A 7,613-nucleotide genomic window follows, 5' to 3' on the forward strand; every position below is an offset into this window, starting at 1 on the left:
GCCAACACAAGAGGGCTTCTTCCTGTCCCTTTCCACACTGCTAACACAAGAGGGCTTCTTCCTGTCCCTTTCCACACTGCTAGCACAAGAGGGCTTCTTCCTGTCCCTTTCCACACTGCTAACACAAGAGGGCTTCTTCCTGTCCCTTTCCACACTGCTAACACAAGAGGGCATCTTCCTGTCCCTTTCCACACTGCTAACACAAGAGGGCTTCTTCCTGTCCCTTTCCACACTGCTAACACAAGAGGGCTTCTTTCTGTCCCTTTCCACACTGCTAACACAAGAGGGCTTCTTCCTGTCCCTTTCCACACTGCTAACACAAGAGGGCTTCTTCCTGTCCCTTTCCACACTGCTAACACAAGAGGGCTTCTTCCTGTCCCTTTCCACACTGCTAACACAAGAGGGCTTCTTCCTGTCCCTTTCCACACTGCTAACACAAGAGGGCTTCTTCCTGTCCCTTTCCACACTGCTAACACAAGAGGGCTTCTTCCTGTCCCTTTCCACACTGCTAACACAAGAGGGCTTCTTTCTGTCCCTTTCCACACTGCTAACACAAGAGGGCTTCTTCCTGTCCCTTTCCACACTGCTAACACAAGAGGGCTTCTTCCTGTCCCTTTCCACACTGCTAACACAAGAGGGCTTCTTCCTGTCCCTTTCCACACTGCTAACACAAGAGGGCTTCTTCCTGTCCCTTTCCACACTGCTAACACAAGAGGGCTTCTTCCTGTCCCTTTCCACACTGCTAGCACAAGAGGGCTTCTTCCTGTCCCTTTCCACACTGCTAACACAAGAGGGCTTCTTCCTGTCCCTTTCCACACTGCTAACACAAGAGGGCTTCTTCCTGTCCCTTTCCACACTGCTAACACAAGAGGGCTTCTTCCTGTCCCTTTCCACACTGCTAACACAAGAGGGCTTCTTCCTGTCCCTTTCCACACTGCTAACACAAGAGGGCTTCTTCCTGTCCCTTTCCACACTGCTAACACAAGAGGGCTTCTTCCTGTCCCTTTCCACACTGCTAACACAAGAGGGCTTCTTCCTGTCCCTTTCCACACTGCTAACACAAGAGGGCTTCTTCCTGTCCCTTTCCACACTGCTAACACAAGAGGGCTTCTTTCTGTCCCTTTCCACACTGCTAACACAAGAGGGCTTCTTCCTGTCCCTTTCCACACTGCTAACACAAGAGGGCTTCTTCCTGTCCCTTTCCACACTGCTAACACAAGAGGGCTTCTTCCTGTCCCTTTCCACACTGCTAACACAAGAGGGCTTCTTCCTGTCCCTTTCCACACTGCTAACACAAGAGGGCTTCTTCCTGTCCCTTTCCACACTGCTAACACAAGAGGAAGGACTCAAAAAGCATTTAACAGATTACTGTGAAGTAATATAATGATGATTCATGTTTATTATTACCTGTTTTTATGCTCATGTTTTGAATTATTGTTATACTTCATTACTATAATGATTATCAATAAACCTGAACATTAATTCAGTCACTTCTTGCTGAGAAAAACGTATTTTCCATGTCATTGTCAAATTCATCAACCAGCAGAGACCCACTCTGCCTTCTCACTACAGTAGCCAACTCAGCCCCACTATAAAGGTTGTGTCGTCAGCAGCAGCGAGCATCCTTCCTTCTCGCGAAAGTGAGGGCCATGTTGAAGTAAATTTACTAAACGCGAGGGATTCATGATGTACTTTATTGGTGTCTTCTCTATTCCGAGGCTGTTTTGTCCCAATATGAGATATTAAGTAAGAACATATTTTATAATGCATCTAAGGTTGAGGTTGAGCTTGATATACTATATATATATATATACTATATACTAAGGTTGAGGTTGATATACTATATATATATACTATATACTAAGGTTGAGGTTGAGGTTGATATACTATATATATATATATACTATATACCAAGGTTGTATACTAAGGTTGAGGTTGATATACTATATATATATACTATATACTAAGGTTGAGCTTGATATACTATATATATATATACTATATACTAAGGTTGAGGTTGATATACTATATATATATACTATATACTAAGGTTGTATACTAAGGTTGAGGTTGAGGTTGATATACTAAGGTTGAGGTTGAGGTTGATATACTATATATATATATATATATATATATATATATATATATATACTATATACTAAGGTTGTATACTAAGGTTGAGGTTGGTATACTATATATATATATATATATATATATATATATATACTATATACTAAGGTTGTATACTAAGGTTGAGGTTGAGGTTGTATTCTAAGGTTGAGGTTGAGGTTGTATACTAAGGTTGAGGTTGAGGTTGAGGTTGATATACTATATATATATATTTTATACTAAGGTTGTATACTAAGGTTGAGGTTGAGGTTCTGACTAGTGATTATTTACCCGGGGTTCAATACCTGCTATAGTCACTTTTTTTCTCTCCCAAAAGCAACACAGCCCTAATAGGAGATATACAGCTAACTAAAGAAATGAGTGACCATTTTAGAAAATCATGGGACATGTAGTCTGTGGTTGCATGCTATTTTATGTCCATCATATTGCTGCTTGTAGCCTGTAACTGATGCTTCGTGGTCTTATGTCTACAGGAAATATTTAGCAATTAAACATAATTAATTCACGGACAGACATTGGTGGGGCAGCTGAGAAATAAAGTGTATTTTTCTGGTTAATTCCTTAGGTTAGATTCAAACCTGCCCCACCTATCCCACGCCAATTGCTGGACTTTCACATAGAGGTTACTTGGTCACACAGTTCAAACCACATTTGAAAAATAAAACACGTGGCTTGTTGATCAAGTGTTCTGCCTTGCAATAATAAATATAATAAAATAACAAAACAAAAACACCAAAATGCTGAGACAGGTTTAGATTAACAAAATAATCTAAATGCTATTTAGTACTATAATGGTATTTACTAACATAATATTATTACTAATATAGTTTGTAAAAGTTTTCTAGCTAACCTACCCTAGAATTAGGGTTAAAGCTAAAATAGGTAATAAATAATATAATAATAATAATAATAAGTCACTGTTTGTTAAGGTAGTTATAGACAGTACAGAAACACAAGGCCATGTCTCACAATAATATAATAATAGATTATACCTAGGGTTAGGGCTAAAAAAAGGTAAGGTTAGAGTTTCTCTATAACACTTTGTGACATCTGCTGATGTAAAAAGGGCTTTATAAATACATTTGATTGATTGTTAGGTTCAGGGTTTTTAAGGTAAAAAACAGTATGGGTTTGTAGCTCTCTTGCTCCTCCCTGTGGCCTTCTGTGGGTACTACATAACTCATTCACAACACCTGCTAGGCTCATAATCTGAGGTAGCAACTGCGTCAGATCTACAAATCAATGAGCTACACCTGCCCATTTGTTTTCTAACTCAGTGAAACTGCGCAGCTTTCACTCAATCCGATGTCTACGAACGAAGATTTCAATGCATATCAAATTACCCAGCAGCCATTTAGAAACAAAATGTTGTCAGAAAATGTATAATCTTCTGTTAAAAATGTATTCTGTCTGTTTTATATTCGGCCACGTCTTGAAAAAGAGGACTGTAATAATAGTAATAATAATTTGATAAAGATATACCCATCTAAAATCTATTAACTGATTATCCGAGAACAGTAATATTTAAGGTAACCATAAGCAACCATTTCTGATGAAAAAACAACTGTGAACATTTTGGAAATGAACAAATATAAATTATTTCAAAAAGTGTTATCTCACCTGTTAGCTTTGGTGTGATGTTCCCCAGAGAGACGACTTTTAGAGGCAGGGACCCCCTCTCTCTCCCCAGAGAGACTCATTTTAGAGGCAGGTTCCTCTTCTCTCTCTCCAGAGAGGCTCATTTTAGAGGCAGGGACCCCCTCCTTACTCTCCCCAGAGAGACTCATTTTAGAGGCAGGGACCCCATCCTCTCTCTCCCCAGAGAGTCTCATTTTAGAGGCAGGGCCCCCCTCCTCTCTCTCCCCAGAGAGACTCATTTTAGAGGCAGGGCCCCCCTCCTCTCTCTCCCCAGAGAGACTCATTTTAGAGCACTGACCCCTAAACAGAGATCCAACATGTTGGTTGTGGTTAACACAGTGACAACTAAACAGAGATCCAGCATGTTGGTTGTGATTAACACAGTGACCCCTAAACAGAGATACAACATGTTGGTTGTGGTTAACACAGTGACAACTAAACAGAGATCCAGCATGTTGGTTGTGGTTAACACAGTGACAACTAAACAGAGATCCAACATGTTGGTTGTGGTCAACACAGTGACAACTAAACAGAGATACAACTTGTTGGTTGTGGTTAACACAGTGACAACTAATCAGAGATCCAACATGTTGGTTGTGGTTAACACAGTGACAACTAAACAGAGATCCAACATGTTGGTTGTGGTTAACACAGTGACAACTAAACAGAGATCCAGCATGTTGGTTGTGGTTAACACAGTGACAACTAAACAGAGATCCAGCATGTTGGTTGTGGTTAACACAGTGACACAATAATTCTTGAATGTCAATTGTTCTCATTTATTAATTATCTCTAATAAAACATTTAATAACAGACATATTCAAACAGTCAGGTTATTTAATGCATCACATGGACATGTAGTTGTGACTGATATTTGTAGTTGTGACAACTCATCTCCATGGTAACTGTCAACAACAACAATAATAATAATAATAAGGCACTGTCTGTTAAGTTAGTTATAGACAGTACAGCAAAAATAATAATAATAATAATAATAATAAGGCACTGTTTGTTGAGGTAGTTATAGACAGTACAGCAAAAATAACAATAATAACAATAATAATAATAAGTCACTGTTTGTTAAGGTAGTTCTAGACAGTACAGCAACAATAATAATAATAATAATAATAAGTCACTGTTTGTTAAGGTAGTTCTAGACAGTGCAGCAACAATAATAACAATAATAATAATAATAATAAGGCACTGTTTGTTAAGGTAGTTATAGACAGTACAGCAACAATAATAATTATAATAATAAGTCACTGTTTGTTAAGGTAGTTCTAGACAGTACAGCAACAATAATAATAATAATAATAATAAGACACTGTTTATTAAGGTAGTTAAAGACAGTACAACAACAATAATAATAATAATAATAATAATAATAAGGCACTGTTTGTTAAGGTAGTTATAGACAGTACAGCAACAATAATAATTATAATAAGTCACTGTTTGTTAAGGTAGTTCTAGACAGTACAGAAACAATAATAATAATAATAATAATAATAATAATATGTCACTGTTTGTTAAGGTAGTTATAGACAGTACAGCAACAATAATAATAATAATAATAATAATAAGTCACTGTTTGTTAAGGTAGTTATAGACAGTACAGCAACAATAATAATAATAATAATAATAAGTCACAGTTTGTTAAGGTAGTTATAGACAGTACAGCAACAACAACAATAATAATAATAATAATAATAATAATAATAATAATAATAATAAGTCACTGTTTGTTAAGGTAGTTATAGACAATACAGCAACAATAATAATAATAATAATAATAATAATAATAAGTCACTGTTTGTTAAGGTAGTTATAGACAGTACAGCAACAATAATAATAATAATAAGTCACTGTTTGTTAAGGTAGTTATAGACAGTACAGCAACAATAATAATAATAACAATAATAATAATAATAATAATAAGTCACTGTTTGTTAAGGTAGTAATAGACAGTACAGCAACAATAATAATAACAATAATAACAATAATAATAATAATAATAAGTCACTGTTTGTTAAGGTAGTTATAGACAGTACAGCAACAATAATAATAATAATATTAAGTCACTGTTTGTTAAGGTAGTTATAGACAGTACAGCAAAAATAACAATAATAACAATAATAATAATAAGTCACTGTTTGTTAAGGTAGTTATAGACAGTACAGCAACAATAATAATAATAATAATAATAAGTCACTGTTTGTTAAGGTAGTTCTAGACAGTGCAGCAACAATAATAACAATAATAATAATAATAATATTAATAATAATAATAAGTCACTGTTTGTTAAGGTAGTTATAGACAGTACAGCAACAATAACAATAATAATAATAATAATAATAATAATAATAAGTCACCGTTTGTTAAGGTAGTTATAGACAGTACAACAACAACAATAATAAGAATAATAATAATAATAAGTCACTGTTTGTTAAGGTAGTTATAGACAGTACAGCAACAACAATAATAATAATAATAATAAGTCACTGTTTGTTAAGGTAGTTATAGACAGTACAACAACAACAATAATAATAAATAATATAATAATAATAATAAGTCACTGTTTGTTAAGGTAGTTATAGACAGTACAGCAACAATAATAATAATAATAATAATAAGTCACTGTTTGTTAAGGTAGTTATAGACAGTACAGCAACAATAATAACAATAATAATAATAATAATAATAATAAGTCACCGTTTGTTAAGGTAGTTATAGACAGTACAGCAACAATAATAATAATAATAATAAGTCACTGTTTGTTAATGTAGTTATAGACAGTACAGCAACAATAACAATAATAATAATAATAATAATAATAATAAGTCACCGTTTGTTAAGGTAGTTATAGACAGTACAACAACAACAATAATAATAATAATAATAATAATAAGTCACTGTTTGTTAAGGTAGTTATAGACAGTAAAGCAACAATAATAATAATAATAATAATAATAAGTCAATGTTTGTTAAGGTAGTTATAGACAGTACAGCAACAATAATAATAATAATCATAATAATAAGTCACTGTTTGTTAAGGTAGTTAAAGACAGTACAGCAACAATAATAATAATAATAATAATAAGTCACTGTTTGTTAATGTAGTTATAGACAGCACAGCAACAATAACAATAATAATAATAATAATAATAATAAGTCACTGTTTGTTAAGGTAGTTATAGACAGTACAGCAACAATAACAATAATAATAATAATAATAATAATAAGTCACTGTTTGTTAAGGTAGTTAAAGACAGTACAGCAATAATAATAATAATAATAATAATAAGTCACTGTTTGTTAAGGTAGTTATAGACAGTACAGCAACAATAATAATAATAATAATAATAAGTCACTGTTTGTTAATGTAGTTATAGACAGTACAGCAACAATAACAATAATAATAATAAGAATAATAATAATAATAAGTCATTGTTTGTTAATGTAGTTATAGACAGTACAGCAACAATAACAATAATAATAATAATAATAATAATAATAATAAGTCACTGTTTGTTAAGGTAGTTATAGACAGTACAGCAACAATAATAATAATAATAATAAGTCACTATTTGTTAAGGTAGTTATAGACAGTACAGAAACACAAGGCCATGTCTCACAATTATTTGTATTCACTAACAGTAGGCTATTTATTGTCTTTCAGTCTGTTATTTTCTAAATGTATCTGAGAATGTAGACAGAACGGACACGATTGATCTGAGGAGGAAATCATTGATCCATTCAGAAAGTTTATTTGCAACAAGTAAGAGATTTTATATTATGTAAAGTACACTAGGTTATAATGTATAGTAGTGGGTTGTTAGTGATATGTA

This window comes from Oncorhynchus clarkii, chromosome 12, assembly GCF_045791955.1.
Source record: "Oncorhynchus clarkii lewisi isolate Uvic-CL-2024 chromosome 12, UVic_Ocla_1.0, whole genome shotgun sequence".
Lineage (NCBI taxonomy): Eukaryota > Metazoa > Chordata > Actinopteri > Salmoniformes > Salmonidae > Oncorhynchus > Oncorhynchus clarkii.